Genomic DNA, 20,074 nt, shown 5'->3' on the forward strand with positions numbered 1-20,074 from the left:
TTAGTGACGAGGAGATACAAATGTGGATATTAAAATAATCATGATGAGAACATGTCTAAATAGAACAAATCTTTTCTGGCATGAGGAAAATTTCCCAAAATGCTTAGTGAGTCAGTCTGCTTATTTTGGGCCTACTGAAGGTTAGTGGGTCAAATGAGTAGAGTCACTTGATTCTAATAAGTGTTTGATAACTAATATTAGCAAGCACATTCTATGTTTGTAATTTCAGTGTTAACAGGAATATTGATGAACTCAGTTACATACCATTCTTTAGAATAGTGATGGTTTTGCATGGTTAGAGGAACTGACGTATCTCAGAGGATTCTATTGTTACTCTGAAGCGCACCACTTTCTCCATGTGGTTAGAGGGCAAAGTGACCTTTAACTCATTTTCTATGGACTTTAGGGTTCAGCCTGATTCATGAAGTTTGAGGGAGTAGGTTTTGCAGGATGCATGAGCCCGAAAGGAAAGAAAACAACCCATAAAAATGAATTGCACCTAAGAAATTATAGTTTGCCATTCAAAAATTCTGATTTTTGAAAATTTGAAAAGTATAATAGGCTGAGCTTCAGGGAAATGAAGTAGTTTCATGAAACTTCCAAGTCTGCAATGATAACGCAGAGAAATTGGTTCAAATCAATTCACTTATAGGTAAGGTAAACTAAACGTAATCACACACACGCACACACACACACACACACACACACACACACACACACACACACACACACGCTGTGTGTGTCCTTTTGTTTTTGTTTTTGTTTTTTTGAGACAGCATTTCTCTGTATAGCCCTGGCTGTCCAGGAACTTGCTCTGCAGACTATCCTGGCCTCAAACTCAGAGATACTCCTGCCTTTGTCTCCTGAGTGCTGGGAATAAAGGCGTAAGCCACCACCACCTGCCATGCTTTAGTTTTAATAAGGTATTTCCTTGATAATTCCTCTTATGCAGCTGTGCTTTGAAATCAACAGCTTTGCATTATCGCAGACCAATCCCATTGCTTTCCACGTGGTGGGAACTCAAGCTCCTTCCCTGCCTCAACTCTGTAGGCTTCACAGGTTTGCACTAGTTAGAACTCCTTAACAATGAATTCTTGAAAAACGAGCAGTGCTTCCCTCATAGACAGCAAAGGTCCATGGTCATGTCCTTTTCCCATTGTTTCAAGCTTGTACACACACCTGGAGATACATTACTTTGACTGTTTTTCAGTGGAACTCTGAAGATACAGTTGATAGATTTGGAAATCAGTGAGGTTTAGTCATAAACTGTTGCCTGGAGGATCAATAATAACATCATTCTGTTTCTCAGATAAAACTGTTTTTTTCCTCAACAGGTGTAAAAAGACTGAAATTAGGGAGAAGATTAATATGTGCTTACTTATCCAAGGGAAATTGAATATGGCCACTACAAACAACATCAAAAGAAGGAAGAGAAGGGGGAGGAAGGGAAAGAGGAGGAGGAGGAGGAGGAGGAGGAGGAGGAGGAGGAGGAGGAGGAGGAGGAGGAGGAGGAGGAGGAAGAGAAAGGGGAGGGGAGGAAGAGATGGTGTTAGTGTTGGCAAGGTAGTTACAGCAGGTAAAGATGCTTCCTTCAAGCTTAAGAAACCAAGTTCAATCCCTGGACTCACATGACAGAAGGAAAGAATTTCTTCCAAGTGGTTATCTAGCCTCCACATGGCATACAGTAGCAAACATACATACATTCACATACAAATGCAAACACACATCACACTAAATGAAATAGTAGAAGAGGCTGGCAGGGGAGGGAAAGAGAAAGAAGTGAGGGGAAACAGAGAGAGAGAGAGAGAGAGAGAGAGAGAGAGAGAGAGAGAGAGAGAGAGAGAGAGAGAGAGAGAGAGGAGAGAAAGTGGGACTGGTTTTTTAATTGTCTTGCACAAAACACAATATATCAAGATAGTCCTGTGAACAAGTGAATCATTATTTCTTAAAGAGCCTGAAGTCAATATCACTCTTTGGGATCAGGAGACAGTAGATGAAATCCAGTAAGTGATGCCTGCATCATATGGCTGGGAATCTAATACCAAGCCCATCTTGTTTTGGCATCTGAAATTAAAATGCATTTTCTCTACTTGTAATAGTGTTTTCTCTCCTATGCTGCCTCTATGCTTTGAATGAATGAGGGTGCTCACAGCTGAACCAATTGCCATGCTCACAGTCAATCTGAGTATTATATCTCCTGGAAGCAAAAAAAGAGGGTTGTTTAAGGTAAACATTACCTTTCCTTTATAGAGAACAATTGCTTCACAACACCCCTGCTCCTGCTCCTGTTGGAAGCCTAAAATGTGTTGAGGCCCAGGTTCTAGGACTACTGCAGCTGTCTACCTTTGATGTGTCCTGTGATTTTTCATCTCAAGAAGCCCAGTAAACTTGCTTTCCAGAGTTTGTAAGCTTGAAGCAGGTCCAGGGTTGCAGGCTCAAAGAAATCTGTGAGACCGTAAAGTTATATTTATTATTCTAACGTATCTGGTAAGCACAGTATTGTCATTGGCACCATGCAGTTGAGCCTTGATATTTTTGATGTTGCAATATACCAGTGCCATGCCCTTCTTTGGCTAGGGCCTGAAGGGGAGTTAAGTTTTCAAACTCTGGGTAAAGTGCTGGCCTACATTCTTCCTTCACTTCTCAAATATGCATCATGAGTTTATGGTGTGCAAATACCTTATTGGATTCTAGAAACACAGAACAAACCAGCCCTTTTCTGCTGGATGACTTGGATCAGACAACTATTTCCTTTTCGAGGATGAAAGAGTATGCTGTGAAGAAGACTTCTTTAAACTTTTATTTAGATATTCTAAAAAAGTTGACTGTGGCACAAAAGCACTGTTTCTTCTTGATAAGAGAAAGATTGCAGCTATGACAGTATATTATAGACAATGGATATTTCACTAATTCTGGGGATTGGCTTGATTCATTTCTCTCTACATTTTCAGTTCACATTTCATATTCCTGTGTCTTCTTTTAGTTCCTCTTCTCATGTACTTTTGCATTCAATAATATATGGATAGATGATTTTTAGCCTTCACTTTTCTCTTTCTTTCTCATTGTACAAGATTGTCTTGGTAATCTCAATTCTATTGAAATTGGAAGAGGAATGGGGAAGTTGAAGTTGGAATTCACTACCAACGAGTTCATTCTTTTCTGTGTATAAGACAGGCAGCAATGATCTAAGCTGATGGCTTTGCACCTTGGAAAGAAGAGCTTTTCTCTCTTGCTTACAAACTCACCTTTTGTATGAAGCATGTTTCAAGCCATGGTCTGTTGCTGTCCACTGAGGGGCACCCATTTGCACTCATCCCCTTCTCGTGTGTCTCAGAGTGGTTCAGGCAGACTTCTAGAAAGATGTCTTCAGACTTGACTATGGGCAAAAACATCTTCCTATCCTGATGGCGAAAGAGACTGAAACATTGAGACTGAGACATATGGTGATATTTTATTTGTACTGAAAAATGATTTTAATTGTATGTTAATAAACAAAGTTGCCCCGGGGGTCAGAGCTATTAGAGCCATAGCAAAAGCTGGGCGTTGGTGGTGCATTCCGTTAATCCCAGCACTTGGTAGGCAGAACTAGGTAGCCCTCTGTGTGTTCAAGGATACAGCCAGCATTGGAGATACATGCCTTTAATCTCAATACCAACCATAGAAGACTTGGAGGTCTGTTCAGACAGGCAGTGATGAGGCAGTCATGTGGTTGGGTTTACAACCAAGGAGAAGGCAGAACAGAAAGTCTATATAAAGACAAACAGACAGGAAGTAGCTCTCTTTCAGAGAGGTCTCTTGGCTGAAGAGGCTAGCTGCAGCAGGCAGATAAGGCTCTTAGCTCTGATCTCTTGGCTTTCTTCTTTGCATTGGCTCTGTGTTTCTTATTTAATAAGACAGTTGGTTACATCTACAGAGACACATGTGCCAAACATTTAGCTTCTGTTTCAGATGTCAGACATCTTTAAGGTACTATCTGGGGAGAGTTTAATGGTGATGTGATCATTTCCAACAATTCCATATCTGCATGCCAGCTGCTTCCTTTTGCCAAAGTGGGAGAAGATGTTTTTCCCTGTAATAAATTGTTCAATGCTTTGGGTGTTTAGGTGAATTTGCCTCTTTGATTTCCGAAGGGTCTTTCAGCTTTCTCTTTTCATCTTTATATGATTGGCTAACTAGCTCCTTTTTACAAAGAGAGCAAAAGAGGAAGTGCAGTGTCATGTTGGGTCTGCCATGTTTGCCCTTTCTGGCCTTAGCAGACAGACTGTGTTTACTTGTAACAGTAGAACACCCGAGAATTGAAGAGTGAAATGAGCCAGGGAATGAAAGAGGCATACCTGCTCAGAGGATAGAGAAAATCTCTGAAGAATGACATTTTGGACTGAATTATTAGAAGTCCATTTCTGCAAAACTGTACTTTCAAACCTTGGGGATGACAGCCCGTAATGACATTTACTTTTGCAGACCACAGGGCTAAAAGCAATCCATGACACTTTATGAAGATGTTTGTTCTGCTAGAGTAAATAAATTGGGGAGGGGGCAGTGTGTAGAAACAATTGAGGATTATGAGTGGTGACGAGGACACTCAACAGGAGTGGGAGGAGAGGAGAAATCTAAGGTAAAGTGAATAATAATGAGCCATCTGCCGACACTGAAACTCCATACCAGAGAAATGTACATAAAGAATGACCCCGAGTAATGCATACCAGAGAAATGTACATAAAGAATGACCCCGAGTAATGCATACCAGAGAAATGTACATAAAGAATTACCCCGAGTAATGCATAACAGCTTCCCCATATGAACTCTTGAGCTGGATCCTAGTTGTATTTTAAGACTGAAACAGAAATAATGAATTTCCCCTTCATCACCCAATTCTTAAGCCAGGAGGACCCAGGTGCCTTTCTTCAGCTCCACATTTCCAGTGCTCTGACGAATGAAGGGAAGGAGATTGTGGACTGGGTGTGCATGCAGGTCAACTGGCTGTATCCTCTAATGCTGTTTCAAAGACCTTCTTGTTTCTCTTTGGAGCTTTTATTTCTGACTTTCAGTTTGCAATGTGGACATTGGCTTCTTACCCTAAGATTCAGTGTGGGTAACTGAAATCTTCCCAACCAGGCAAAACTGAAGAGTTCTGAGCTCTTCTGTTTGTTGGTGGGAAAGGGGATTGTTTTGATTCTCTTCTGCCAAACACTTTCCACCCTCATTCCTCATTTTGTACCCAAGGGTAACTATAAAGGATAACTATGGTGTCTTTATTAGATTTAGAATTTTCTCTTTAAACTCAGTGAGACACTTCCGCACCTAGGCTTTCTTTTCATCCTAGATCACTGTACTTCTTCACTGTCTCTGTCTTGGCTTGCTGCCTGCCTTGGTGATCACATATAAAACCAGAATCTGAGTTAATTATTAATAGTACCACTTTGACAAAAGAATAGCCATGCTTTTCACACAATACATGTGTAGAACAGCAAGCAAAGCTAAAGTTTTGAAGTAGTGACATTCATGAATATGATGCTATTGAAATAATACAGATGAGCCTGTAGATATAAATTCTAGAGTGACGAATCCACACAAAAGATGGTGACAAGGAGGCAGCACCTTCTAAGTCTTCATTTCCTCATTTTGGCAAACACAAATGTTATGGGATGCACCTCTTTCTTTTAGCCCTAATATTTTGTGGTTAGAATATGGATGATCCACAGATGTTAATTATAGTAATTAAAATCCCCTACACCCAAACACAGTGCTATCTTTATATTAACCAAGATGTCAGAAGCATACCTTTATGAATGGCATATTCTTAACTCAGTAAAATTAGGCTGGCAAGAATGTTGCATCTAATATTTCATGTTGAAGAAAAACTTCCTATGTAATCCTAAGGCTTCTTTGGAAGGCCTGTCATGGGTAGGATTTGGAATTTGTGGACATCTGGAATGCTGCTTCTTCCACGTATTCGTTGATCTTCTTCCATTCCCAGGAATTCCAAAGGTAGTATGGTCTCAAACTTCAATTTTCTGCATTGTAAATGGGTATTAAAGTTAGTATACCCTTAAATTTGCATGGTCAGAAGAAGTAGTATTTGTAGTAAAAATGCCCTATATATATTATTATTATTTAATTAAGTATTAAGTATTATTTTAATAAAGAACTGTAACTTTAAAAAAAAGAATAGAGATGTCTAAGATGAAAGGATATTAGAGGTCAAAGATGGAACTTAGAGTGTAAATCATTTACCTAGGATACACAAGACCTGAGTCTAATTCTCACTACCACAAGATAAAAATTTTATAACAGAAAAAATCAAACAAATGTTGACAACGAACCTGTAAGGGGCAGTCCTGAAAGAAATAATCTATATTTTCTGAGATAAAATCCCCCCCTTATATTTGGAAATTTTTTAATTTAAAAGTTCACATTCAAAGAAAAAGTAAAACAACCAAAAAAAAACCATTGACTTGGTTAGCTAAGCTTGGTGGCATATACAAGTAGTCCTAGCCACCAGAAGACTGAAGCAGAGGGGTTGTGGGATCAAGGCTAACCTGGCCTTGACCTGGAAGCTGCCTGTTCTAGGCCCTGGCAGATGCCTTTGTTTAGATTACATTTATTCTTCACAGTGGTACAAGTTATTTCAGATATTGGGAGTCAGTGTTAGTAACACTTGCTCAGTGACTTAGAACTAAGCCTTGACTCTGAGTGTCAAGGAAAACCATCTTTCAAATCCTTCAAGAAGTTACTTAATTTCTTCTAATTGCTAACAGCACACTAACCAAATAGTGTCTTAGAAGAGCCTTACCTAAGGAGACCGTGGTTTGGAAGTCATGGGTCAAAACACCTTGTTAATTGTGAAGGTTAATCTTCATTGTCAGCCTGGCTGGGTTTGGGGTCATGAAAATACAGCTCTGGTGTGTATCTATTAGGTTGTTTCCACAAAGGTTAAATTGAGGAGAGAAGAGGCACTATTAATGTAGGAAATGAAAAAAAATCCCCTGAGCTGGGGTCCTCAACTGAGGGAGAGGAGAAAGCAAGCTGGGTACCAGCATTTTGCACTCTTTCTTGGATGCAGAGTGAACAGCTCCCCCATGCCTTCTCTGCCATGACGAATATGCTTTCATACTGTGAGCCAAACACGCCCTACTTTCCTCAGGTTGCTTCTTTTCAAGTATTTTGTCACAGAAGAAAAAGTGACAAATAAAGCTGTGTGCAGGAATTATATTATCTGTAGATATGCAGATTGCTTCAGTACTCTCCTTGTGAGGTGGCTCATGAGATGATGTTTGGTCTACCGAGCCTTTTCTCAAACTTATTTGCCTTCCAATGAGGAATCTGCTCTAGAGTGAGTTCTGACCAATGAAGAAGACCAAGTTTTCTCTTAACTTTGCTGACTGTAGCCTGGGTTGAAGTGAGAGTTATCCATTGTGTGAAACATCTGCTTGATGCTCACAGATATGAGCTGATCCTCCACAAACACATTTCCTGGTACCCAAGGAACTGTGGCAATTGGAACATTAGAGGACTCCTTTTCTTCTATTGAATCCTTGACAGGAGAGAGATGAAAGAATGACAAGAAGACAAGACAGACACATGCATGCCCTTAGATTTAATCCTCCTGTTCATGTTCTGAGAACAAACTCCCAGATCTCCTATTCCCAGGAAACACCTGCCTCTCCAGTTGATTCTTTGCTGGACAGTGGCAGTTGGGGAAAAGGAAACAGCATTTCCTGGATGCTGGATTTTTTTTTTTTTGTTGTTAAGGCTGTATCATATTCAGGCATTTTTCTTCCCTTTCCTTTGATAGAGGAAAATGCAGGATGATGAGAAAGTTCTATCTGGTGTCACCAGATTACTTTTGCATTATAAGCCACTCTAGTGGTCACTGGGACTTCAATGTGCCTTAGGCTCAGAGAAGATAATTGGAGTTTTTCTTGAGGTCCCATTTTCTTTGGAAGGGTCACAGAATTGGAGCTAATATATACAGAAAGTCTCCTCCAGACTATTACATTTAATTTGGCAGGACTGTCCATTTCTGTAATATTCATAAGAGTCTCTTGGGCCTTTTATGCATGCTTCTGATACTGCTTCAGTTGTCTTTTTTTTTTTTTCCTGAAGTGGGAGCAAATAATTCTGTTATCAAATATGCTTCCTTTGTACCCCTGCACTGCCTTCTCCATTTTGGAGGAAACTTCGATCATTTTGGTTTTCCATAACCTAACCATTGATTTTTGGGGAATACTACTTATAACTGTTTTTTAATATAGTAAAACCTTGATGATGTTTTCAGAAAATACTCTGAAGAAAACTTAAGAGTGAAATGTCTAACTAGGACTTCCCTCTCATGTCTTCCCACTACTTTCCACGGATCCGAAGGTCTCAGGGTTGGGTGATGAACAAATTCCTGAGACTTGATCTCTGATTGCTCCATCTGCTATGAATTCTGTGTTCATGCTGATTTCAGAGCCAGGAATGAGGACTTTTTCACAACATGAAGTCTGAACTTGAAGATATGCCAAGTACATGAAAATCACAAGTGACTATTTACAGTACGAATAGTATGGTTAAGAAGTTTTTAGAAAATAGTTAAAATAACTTATTTATCAAATTAATACCAAATGGGTAAAAGAGACAAAACACAAATTTGAATTGGATTTGTAAATATGAATGCACACCCAGAGACTGCATCTTGGTTCTAAAGTACTTAAATATTTTTTATCTGTTAATCAATTAATTAAACAATTATATATTGAATATTAGGTACCACAGTATCAGATTCTAAGAATTAGGATAAAAAGGATTGACTTACTGTATCTTTTCATGGAATTTACTGTACAATTAAAAGAGCATATATTACATAAATAGTTACAAAACCAATCATGCATATGTGTGGATATGACCAGCATTCTATAGAAGGTGCTATATTAAAGCCTCTTTTTAATGTGGACCCATGAACTTCTCTATTCAACAAATACTTTGCTAATCTCTCAAAACACACTATGATAGAAAATCCACATTTAAGTATTCTCTCAATTAGTTGTTAATAACTGGATTATAAAATGTGAGATTATTTTATAATTATGTGATTTGAATTCTATAAGGAGATAAGAAAATTCTCTATTGAGTGCTAACAACAACAACAACAACAACAAAAAAAATCTATTGTTCTATTGATAGGCTCACAAAGGATTCCTAAGACATCCCTGGCTACTCACTGTGGGAGGGGCATTAGTCTACATGTTACTAACTTGTGTTTTTGCTTTGACACCAATTGGCCTGAACATTATTTAAAATAGAGATACTAATGATTACTTTAATACCTCCAGAAGTAGTTGTGGCAGATCAATGAGATAAAATGCACTTGAAAATGGAAAATAAAATACTAGCATTTGAATTCTTAGAAAACAATGAGTATTTACTTCAGTTTGAGGAAACATTAGAATGTAAAAAGCTAAATCACAATGCATACAGAAATCAAGTAAAGACATGGCTGATGCCAAGAAAGGAAAATCAGTGATTCACAATAAATAGGGAGAAGCTTTCCCAATGTGTATCTTTTTTATACCAAAAGTGAAAGTATGATGAACAAAAGGGAGACAACATCAGCAACCGTCAAACCCCACAAGAATGAACACAGCTGCAAGAGCAAACATGCAATGGTTACCAAAGATATACTAGAAGAAAAGTGTTGTAAGGGAAAGAAATACCCATTCAGCCTTTTCATTTCTATTTCCTAGTTCTTCCAGTAGCAATTATGTATTGCTTTATGTATCTTATTTGTATTGTGATTATATATACAACAAAAGTGCATTATTTATAATTTTGGAATAATTAGGACGCCTTTAAATTTTACCTAAGTTTAAACACAAAAGACTATCTTCTAGGTTGCACTCATATAAATTGGAACTAAAGGCCTGAGTAGAGCACTGATTTTTTTTAATATGGATGTGATTGAATAAATTATAGGTTTTGAAAATATTTTCAATAAAAATTATCATTTAGGATGAAAGACATTTATGTTTAATAACACCCATCTTGAGTTGGGTCAAATATTGTCAAGAGAAATAACACATAATCAATGCCATTAAAACTTACCATCTTTCCAGAATCCAGTGATTAATGGGTGCCCTGTGGCAGTCAGGAGTCTTTCCTTCAGGTCCTTCTGTCTTCCCCCTTTGCAGAAAAGCTGGAGAGGACATTAAACGTAGTACATCTCACATAGGAGCTAAAATATCTCCAAAACCACTCTATCAACATCTTGTCCCCAAGTTTCTAATATTTTTCTCCAGTGGAATTTTAAAAATCTCACCACAAAAAATGCAGCACACTTTGGAAAAAGACCCTGTATATTTGATTCCCCCATCTCACTCTGTGTCCTTTATCATACTGGTTGATAAGATTCTTATCTGTAGGAATTATATCCTCAGGATCCTAGATTGTAAGATTTTTAAAAATTTATTTGTATATGTTTACATACATATTATGTTTCCCTGAAAACTAACAAGATTTTAGCTTTTGGTTTTTCGAGACAGGGTTTCTCTGTGTAGCTTTGAGCCTTTCCTGGATCTTGCTCTGTAGACCAGGCTGGCCTCAAACTCACAAAGATCCATGTGCCTCTGCCTCCCGAGTGCTGGGATTAAAGGCTTGTGCCACCACCACCACCACCACCACCACCACCACCACCACCACCACCACCACCACCACCACCACCACCCCCTACCACCCCGGCAAGATTTTAGCTTTTTAAAAATATTTTTAAAAGCTGATAATATTGTGGGAGAGAAGAATGTATGTAGAAAATATAGATAAATAAGAGAAATGATTATTGATAGAGTGCACATGGTTTGAATGAGGGATTTAGACACCTCAAGGGCTAGGCTTCAGTGGTTGGGCACCTGCCTAGTAGTATGAGGCTCTGGATTCAATTCCTTGTGTTACCAGAGAGAGAAGATTCAAGCTTTCATATTTGGCCACCGTATATATGAAAGGGACACAGAATTATGATTGAGTTGAAAAATTCTTCAAGTTCTGGCCAGGGGTATCTTTAAGGGAAGGAGCTTCCGAATATTGTCACCATGGCACAGCTGTTTCAGCTAATGCCAGCTCTCTTGGTATGGGGACACTGGACATGGATTTCTGCTCACATTTGATCTCTTCTATGTCTCATTTCTGTTGCATTTGTGTATTCTGTGTTCTCTGTTGGGCACTAGCCAAATATACTGTTTAACAACTGGCGTGTGTTACTCAACACTTCTCATACTCTGTGTACTCCCATTTTACAGATGGGGAAACAGCAAAGAGATGTTTGAGGGACTTGCCTAAGTTTACAACTTATAAAAAGCAGGGTGGGGATTTGAACCTACACTGCCTAACTCTTGATTTTGTACTTTAATCTCTGTGCTCTATGACTAAGCCCTATAATTGGTGCTATAGTAATCATTATAAGAGCCTCACAAAACACACTGTTGTCTTCATTTTTATATGATAAAACTCAAGATGATTAAATTTCCCATAGCTTAAGCTTACTACATGAGAAAGCTAGTCTTTGGGCCCAGGTTTCAGTGAACCCAATGTATTTTTGTTACTAGGAATCATCTTTTACTGGATTTTCAGCTAGTGTATCCTCTAAGCAGAAATTTTAATCTGAAAAATTAGCATATGCTATATAAATGTACATATGAATATATAATAAACATGAATACATAAATTAACATGTGAATGTATAAATTGTTTTTGAAAGTGATTTTTTTCTATTAGGAGATCTACTTTTATACATGTTTTAAAGAGTAGATTTCAAGAGGGGCAGTAGGGTTTTATTTAATGTTTGGTAACAAAGCCTTTTATTTATTAGTACCAGATTGAAAAAGTACATGTTTTCTTATCTTGCTTCTAAAGGAGAATATTGAAAAGAAAGAAAAGTAAATTCACTTTGGTATTAAAACTCCATTCAATTCAGACTAAGGCAATTTGGGGACAATAGAACTTTATGTTTGCTATGCTGATCCTCTGTCATCTGGTATTAGAAAATTCCTTGATGTATGACATGTATAAACAAATGGAATTAGAATATAAATAACAGTATAATATCCAATAAAACACTTATTTATTATTAGGAGTGATCTCAATGAATAATGTGTGGGTGGATTAAAAAGGAAATTGAACCAGTGTTGGTAAATCTTGTGTGAACTCCATCAAGAAAAATCTTTCATGTGAATTTGAACCTAATGACCTGGTAAGTTATATATTCCCAGGTTTTCTAGTGGCCACAGCTTTAAGACACCTTCTTTTTCATTTGGAGACCCCTGGTGCGTGTGACTATCTGTTTGTCTGAAAATTGCCAATGGTTCATCTGTGCCAAACTGTGTAGAACCCTCTTGTCTACTGTATGAGTTGATTCTGTGGTGTTGCATTTCAGGTCCCCAGGTTCTAGTTGATTCAGCTGTCCAGCACCATGTGTATTTGGGGATTTGCTTACTTCTATAATTCTTCCATGATATGTATTTTTGGTCTTGACTCTTTTCTATGTAGTGAAAAGTGTAGTGCAGAGTGAAGAAAGCCATGTAATACTTTAACATGCTTTCTGTTTTGAACAGTAAATTGAATTATGATTTTCTTTCTTTCTTTTTGAATTGTCAGGTACAAGTAGTTTGAGCCAACCTAAGTTCTCCTTGGGGGATAGCCAACTTGAAAATATATCTGAAGTTCCTAACATGAAAGAAGTATATAAAGACAGGGAATTGAGGACCACCTAGTGATTTTAATATCACAGGGAAAAGTTTAGTTGATTGTGGGTATCTTTTATCCCTATGGAAAAATAGATTTAAAATGCTAATAAAGCCCAGGCTAGTCTTCCTTTGAAAATGAAAAAAAAAAAAAGGAAATGGGGTCACAGCGTTCATTTAATAATGGATCTGTGGAACTGACAGCATCCTAGGGAGCAAGGGGAAAGATCTAAATCTTTCACAATGAGGATATTAAAGACGTTTTCTGGACAAGCTAAAGGCAACGTGGACAGGGAGCAATTATAATGATTATAGAAGGGTAAAAGTAGAAGCTGTTTGAAAGAAAAAGTATTATTAAACATTTTTTTTTCTGATAGTGTGCAAGTAAGTGACTTGTAAAGTCTTTGCTAAGTGTTGGCCACATAGGTGCATTTCTATTCTGCAGAAGGGTCACCAGACGGCTGGTTTAGATGGGATTGTCCATGTAGTAACCCGGTCTCTTCTGGAAAATTATAATTTCTTTCTAGCTCTATAACTGCCTCATTGTTTTTGTTTCTCAGTTCTGAGTTGTCTCTCTCACACATGATATGAGGCTGTTGTGATGCTTTTTATTAACACAGCAAACATATATTCATTTAGAACTTCAGCTGTTCAAGTTCCTTTCTTAGATAGTTGTGAATATCACTGGATAGCCTTTTGCATAGGACCTCAGGAGGAACAGTCTCATTCATAGAATCTGAGCCTAAAGATCACTTCTCATAAGAAAAATAGGTTAAGACAAAGAAACAATTTGAAATAAATTTTATGTTTTTCTATTAATGGGAACACATTTTTTATGTGTATAACTTGCATGAGTTTTTTTTTTTTTCTCTAACACTTAAAAAGTTATCCTTAAGTTCCTGGCCTCCATATACTTAAGTTTTCCTTAAGACCATCTGGTGTTTTTGTGTAGCCCTTGATAGGCTGTCCATACTTCAGTGGATGGTCCCACACTCACGCATGTGCTGGCACCACTAACTGGACTCAGTGAGTTAAAAACAGAGGATATGAAAAGGGAACACGTGGCCAGGGGTATAGATCCTTCTGGGATATAAATCTTCCTCTTCCTTTTGGGAAGGGAGAGTGGGAGTGGATACAATCAAAGCATGTTACGTACATGTATGAAATTTTTAAAAACTAGGTAAGATATATTTGAAAATTTAAAAAATGTGAACATGATGATGCATAATCACTCTTCAAGATATCAGTATCACTGAAAACAAACTACTTGACAAATCTCACAAAGCTGTAGACTCATTTCATCCTACCATTTGACACAAGAACCTTTGAGTTGGTGCATTCTGTTTTATGTGGTGTTATTGGGATGCTAAATAGATGAGTGAGCTGGCTGACCAGCTCCTGTGAGGAAACCAGCAGATAGCTCTACCCTACATGTGCATACACTCACCGTTTGTAACAGGTGCAGAGGCCAGAGTAAGATATGGGAATCTCTGCCCATCTCCTCCTCTTCACAGAAGATTGCTTTGTAGTAAATGAAAGCTCCGGGAACTGCTAATTCTAGTCAAGTAGTTGCTTGAGTCTGGTAAGAGTCAGGGCAACAGGTGCAGACGCAGGGTTGAGGAAGAATAAGATATTTTCACTTTTGGTGCAGATCTGAGGCCTGGGAGCACTGGCTTTGATACTTATATCCCAGGACCAGGGACTGTGCCAAGGTCACATAGCTAGACATAACAATAGAGACATTTTATGAGGTCAAGGAAAGTGCTCTAAGAATGGAGCGAGCTAACGCGTTGGGGAAAGGGCTGCCATCGGCTAGTCTTGCCTCTCCTCTTCCACTCTGCCGTGGCCTTTGTGGCCTTTTCCGGAATCCCGCTTAGTCCATGTGACATGGTGGGGAAGGCTTCCAGTTTTCTGACAACCTGCTTCGTTCCTGTCTTAATCCTGGTGTTGTGTGCTCCAGTCTTCACTCTCCCGTTACAGCCCTGTGATGCTTACAGTGTGTGTGTGTTGGAGGGGGGGGGGGGCAGACAAATCAATACTGTTGGAAATCTGGCATTGTATCTCTTTTAATCCTTATCTCTCCTGTGGAATACTGTCTCTGGTAGCTGCGAAATCCTACACATCAAAGCTCACAACCGGAAGGGAGCTACTGAAGCTGCTTCGCACATGCAAATAGTTACTTTTACTAAATATCTAAGCTAGACAAGAATCACCTGGTAAGGCAAGAGTGTGTGTTAAAATGTTGGCAATGCATTTCACCTTTCAGGACCAGTCCGGGCCTGTCTTCTTGAGTAGAGAGAACATTTTGCATTCTCCCTGTCAGGTGAGAACCAGTCACACCTTCCTGCCCACAGGTGTTTTCAGAGGCAAAGAGCCAACGAGAAACTTAAGCTTGGAGTTCTTCCTTCTTAAAATACTGCATAAAATATCGACAGAGCATGTAATAGATGGCTTTTAATTTCAAGGTCTGGCTATAAAATCCTAACAGACAATGGAGAGAACACGAGCTAATTTAGAGCATAATTCTTGGAGGAGTTTGTTAAGCCCCAGGGCTTCGGCTTCAGTGAGCCCTCTGCTGATATGGAGCATGAGAGCCGAGTTCTCCATGAGACTCTGGAGAGGCTCAATCTGAACGGCTTTGTATTAGGATGTCCCTTACATTAAAATGTTCCTTTCCTGTTAGTATCCCCAGGCTTTTCTACCAGCAATAGAATGCACTTGGATTATGAAATAGTGTTTTGTTTTGTTTTTGCTTTTTGAGCCTATCAATTCATTAAATGAGATTTTTATGATCAAAATAGTCCTTTTAAATCTATTTTGTAACAATTGAATGTGATGAATCAATTAAACTAAACGGGATATGTAACTTTAAAGTAGTGATTCTCAACCTACCTTCCTAATGCTGAGACACTTTAATACAATTCCTCATGCTGTGGTCAGCTCCAACCATAAAATTATTTTCATTGCTACTTCATAACCGTAATTTTGCTACTGTTATGAATCGTAATGTAAGCACCTGTGTTTTCTGATGGTCTTGGGTGATCCCTGTGAAAAGGTCATTTGCCCCCCAGGGTTTCAGCCCACAGGTTGAGAAACATTGCTTTAAAATAACGACTTGGTTACTATGAAACTTTAAATTTTATTTGTTTTAGAATAATAATAGATATGGACGTTGTGTTGTTTGACTTGTTCTTATTCTTAGCAGAATTAAGAGCAAAATCAGCTAAACTACTCTTGCTGCCATTTACTGTTATTACTGGAGTCTCACATCCAGGAAACTCATCCCATTCCTCACATTTTTAAATGTTATGCTCGAGACTTCATTTGTCCAGTCTTCTTTTTTAAAAAATTTATTTATTAAATTTAATTTTACATATCAGCCACGGATTCCCTTGTTCTCCCCCCTCTGCCCCCACCTTCCTCCCAGCCCACCCCCCATTCCCATCTCCTCCAGGGCAAAGACTCCCTGGAGGATTGAGTTCAACCTGGTAGATACAGTCCAGGCAGGTCCAGTCCCCTCCTCCCAGGCTGAGCCAAGTGTCCCTGTATAAGCCCCAGGTTCCAAACTGCCAGTTCATGCACTGAGGACAGGACCCGGTCCCACTGTCTGGATGCCTCCCAAGCAGATCAAGCTAATCAACTGTCTTATTTATCCGGAGGGCCTGATCCAGTTGGGGGCTCCTCAGCTATTGGTTCACAGTTCATGTGTTTCCTTTCGTTTGTATACTTGTCCCTGTGCTTTATCCAACCTTGGTCTCAACAATTCTCACTCATACAAACCCTCCTCTTTCTCACCAATTGGACTCCTGGAGCTCCACCTGGGGCCTGTGGATCTCTGCATCCGGTTCCCTCAGTCATTGGATGGGGTTTCTAGCATGACAATTAGGATGTTTGGCCAGGTGGCCTTCGAATACTTCAGAGATCTATTCAGAGGGCTTGATCCAGTTGGGGGCCCCTCAGCCATTGGTTCATAGTTTATGTGTTTCCATTCATTTGGCTATTTGTCCCTGTGCTTTATCCAACCTTGGTTTCAACAATTCTCGCTCATATAAACCCTTCTCTTTCTCGCTAATTGGACTCCCGGAGCTCCACACGGGCCTAGCCGTGGATGTCTGCATCCAGATTCCTCAGTCCTTGGATGGGGTTGTCCAGTCTTCTTTACAGGCCTGTTTCAGTGTTATGTGCCCCAGAATTTGGGAGCTGAAGCAGGAGGGTCAGAAATTCAAGACCAGGCCAGAATGGGCTATAACGCGAGATCCAGGACAGGCCCCAAAACTACACAGAAAAACCCTGTCTTGAAAAACCAAAAAAAAAAACACACAAAAACAAACAAACAAAAACCCAAAACAAACAAACAAACAAAAACAGAATAACAACAATGAGTGGGGGAGGGAGAGAGAGAGGAAAAGAGAGAGGGGGAGAGAGAGTGAGGGGGAGGGAAAGGAAGGGAAAGGAGAAATCTTATTTCAATGTCACAATCCAGTAAGCGAAAAAGAAAAAGTCCTTTACGGGTCCACGTGTCAGTCAAATCCGTGTTTCTCTCCGAGGTTGCCCTTCTTGTGATGGCATCTGCTAAGCATCTTTCTAAAACAGCAGGTTGTTTAGCAGTGCCATGGGGGTGGGAGAGGGGATTTACCTCTTGAAATCCATAGTTCTGTGAGAAATTTGGGGTTTATATTCAAATAAGAACTCTTTTGAAATGACCAAGTTCCAGAATCTTGCTCAGGTAAATTATATATTCTTATATGCAAATTTTGTATGAACCATTATCTTTGAACCTGAAATCCATATTTGTATCTTTCTTTTATCATTTATCATGTATTTGTCTTATTCTCCATAATTGTTCAAAGGCTTTAACTGTGATACATTGGTCTTACCAGGTATTCCTTTAGGACTTCTAGCAAGATCTCAAACATTTTCAAGGCCTGATGTTTTTCTCCTATTTGGTACTTCATGGCTTCTTTGCCAATATTTTTCCTTTAATAAACTCAGGATCACATTAACTGGCAAACTGGAAATTGCATCATTCTACTATAATTTCTATGAATTAATGTCGTATTGTTAACCAACATACTTCTTTCTTGAACATTCAGAATAAAATAAACCGTATCCCCTTGTGATTAAACACATAGGATATAGGGTGTATTTAAAGCCTTTAGATCATAAGTTCTTCTTTGGTCACTGATGAACAAAGTGACCTATCTGAGCCTTCATGTTGCAGGTAGTAATAGTATCGATTTCATAGTTCTTTTGTGGAGGTTCATAGGGTAAGTCCCCAAAGGTACTTAGCACAGAGCTGGGCACTCTAATTTCAGCTGAACTCTCATGAGTACCAATGAGATACATACAAAATGTATGAGATACATACATTTTGGGAGTAAAGGGAACCTGAAATTAAGGGGGCATTCCTCACCGGTATAGACATGCAGTTTCAGGAGACTAAGTGTACTCCAGTGACTAAGCTATTACCTGTCTAGGACACTGTGCACTGGCTATGCTTGGGTAGCACTTGCTAATAGGCTCCCCACAGCAGTTTAATAGTCAGAAGAATTGATAGTTGCTGCAACTTAGAGGGGCATAGTCATAAAAAGACAGAAAACATGCTTCAAGTTTTAGCCATGACCTTGAGTTATGTAATTGTTTAGGAATATTGGAAATCCACCCCCTCCCTGTTCTGGTTACTTTTTGGCAACTTGTCTCAAGCTAGAGTCATCTATTAGAAGGGAACCTCTTGAACAAAATGCATTTAAAAGATTCAGCTGCAAGAAAGCCCATTGGTGGTGGTGGGGTATTTCTTGATTAATGATTGATGGGGAGAGGCCAGCCCACTGCAGTTGGGGCCATCTCCAGGCTGGTAGTCCTTGGTGCTCTAAGAAAGCAGGCTGATGAGGGTGTGAGAGAAACAGAGCTGCCCCTCACTCCCTTGTCTACTATGCTGAAGCAGGGATGAGGGAAAGACGCCCTCCCCCTTCCACCCCTTGCTGCCTGTTTCATTTGGCGAGCTAGCTGGGACAGTGCTAGGGAGCTCACTCTGGTGGTGATGTTGAGGGATAGCTGGCTGGATGACCAACCTAGCTACCACCAAGGCCCAGCATCATGGTTATGAGTTGGCCCACCCCAACATCTATGAACTGTTAGAGCATGTGAAGGGTACAAACCTCCAGATCCAAAACAGCAGGACCTCCATGACACAGGACAATAACAGGATATGCAAGAGGAGCCCCCGTGAGAGCCCATTACAGGTGGTGCAGCAGAGACCAGAGGCCTTGAGCCAGACCATGACTCAGTAACGCACACTTGCGTGTGAAGATGAATGGACTGAAGGGTAAACTTTGTGGCTCACTGGACCACACCACAGAGTCCGCGACAAGATTCTTCTCCCACTTTTTTTTTTTTTGTTATTGCTGCTTTTTATTTTGTTTGTTTTTTGTTTTTTTTCCTTTAAATTTGGTTTTGATTTGGGTGGAGGAGTTACAAGGGCAGAGGGCAGATGTGAGGGGAGGGGAGACAAGTGCGATCAGAATGCATGAAGTGAAATCCATAAAGAATCAATAAAAGTTAAGAAAGGAAGGAAGGAAGGAGAAAGGAAAAGAAAAAAGAAAAGAAAAGAAAAGAAAAGAAAAGAAAAGAAAAGAAAAGAAAAGAAAAGAAAAGAAAAGAAAAGAAAAGAAAAGAAATGAAATGAAATGAAAAAAGACAAGCAAGCAGACTGAACAAGCTATGGGGAGCAAGCCAGTAAAGTATGTACCTGTTCCTTCATGCTCTGCTCAGTTCCTGTCTCCAGGTTCCTGCTTTGAGTTCCAGTCCTGACTTCCTTAATTGATGAACTGTAAGCTGTAAGCCACGTGACCCATTTCTGCACCAAGTAGCTTGTGGTCAGAATGTTTTTTCACAGCAACAGAAAGCAAACTAAGATCGCCCCTCTGTCTTTTCTCTCCAGTCTTACCCCAGATGCCCTTTGCTGTGTTTGCTGCTTCTAGCACTACCCTTTGAGCTGTTACATCCCCTCCCTTTGTAAACATGAACTGTGAATCTGAGCCTGTAGCCAAACGGGCTCTCTCCGTGTTGAGAATATACGAGGATGCATTGATCGCTGTGGCCTGAGGTCAACTGTAGCCTACTGTACTAAAAGCCACGCTGTGCATTTTCTTCTCCTCAGATATGTCCGACTGTGAGAAAAACAGCTTAACTTTGAGTGATTTTAGTCTCAGACAACTAGTTTGTCGGACTTTCTGGATGACTCGTGAAGATATTTTTGTTACAATCATACATGAACAAGGATGTTTCATTGTGATCTGTCATAGTGAATACTGAAAACCAGATACAGTAAGTTACGTTATATCCATAAGACAGAATCCTATGTA

The 20,074-nt window shown here is 39.4% G+C and overlaps 1 long non-coding RNA gene across 1 annotated transcript; it reads right to left on the minus strand.

Annotated features, from left to right (window-relative positions):
- Positions 1 to 3,437: 3,437 nt before the first annotated feature.
- On the minus strand, positions 3,438 to 19,627 carry LOC143273150 (uncharacterized). Its single transcript, XR_013051060.1, has 3 exons — positions 19,459 to 19,627; positions 10,084 to 10,174; positions 3,438 to 6,014 (listed from the first exon to the last, which is right to left on the minus strand). It is a non-coding gene; the product is annotated as an uncharacterized LOC143273150 (long non-coding RNA).
- Positions 19,628 to 20,074: the final 447 nt, after the last annotated feature.

The sequence above is a fragment of the Peromyscus maniculatus genome, chromosome 5 (genome assembly GCF_049852395.1).
Source record: "Peromyscus maniculatus bairdii isolate BWxNUB_F1_BW_parent chromosome 5, HU_Pman_BW_mat_3.1, whole genome shotgun sequence".
NCBI classification, from domain to species: domain Eukaryota; kingdom Metazoa; phylum Chordata; class Mammalia; order Rodentia; family Cricetidae; genus Peromyscus; species Peromyscus maniculatus.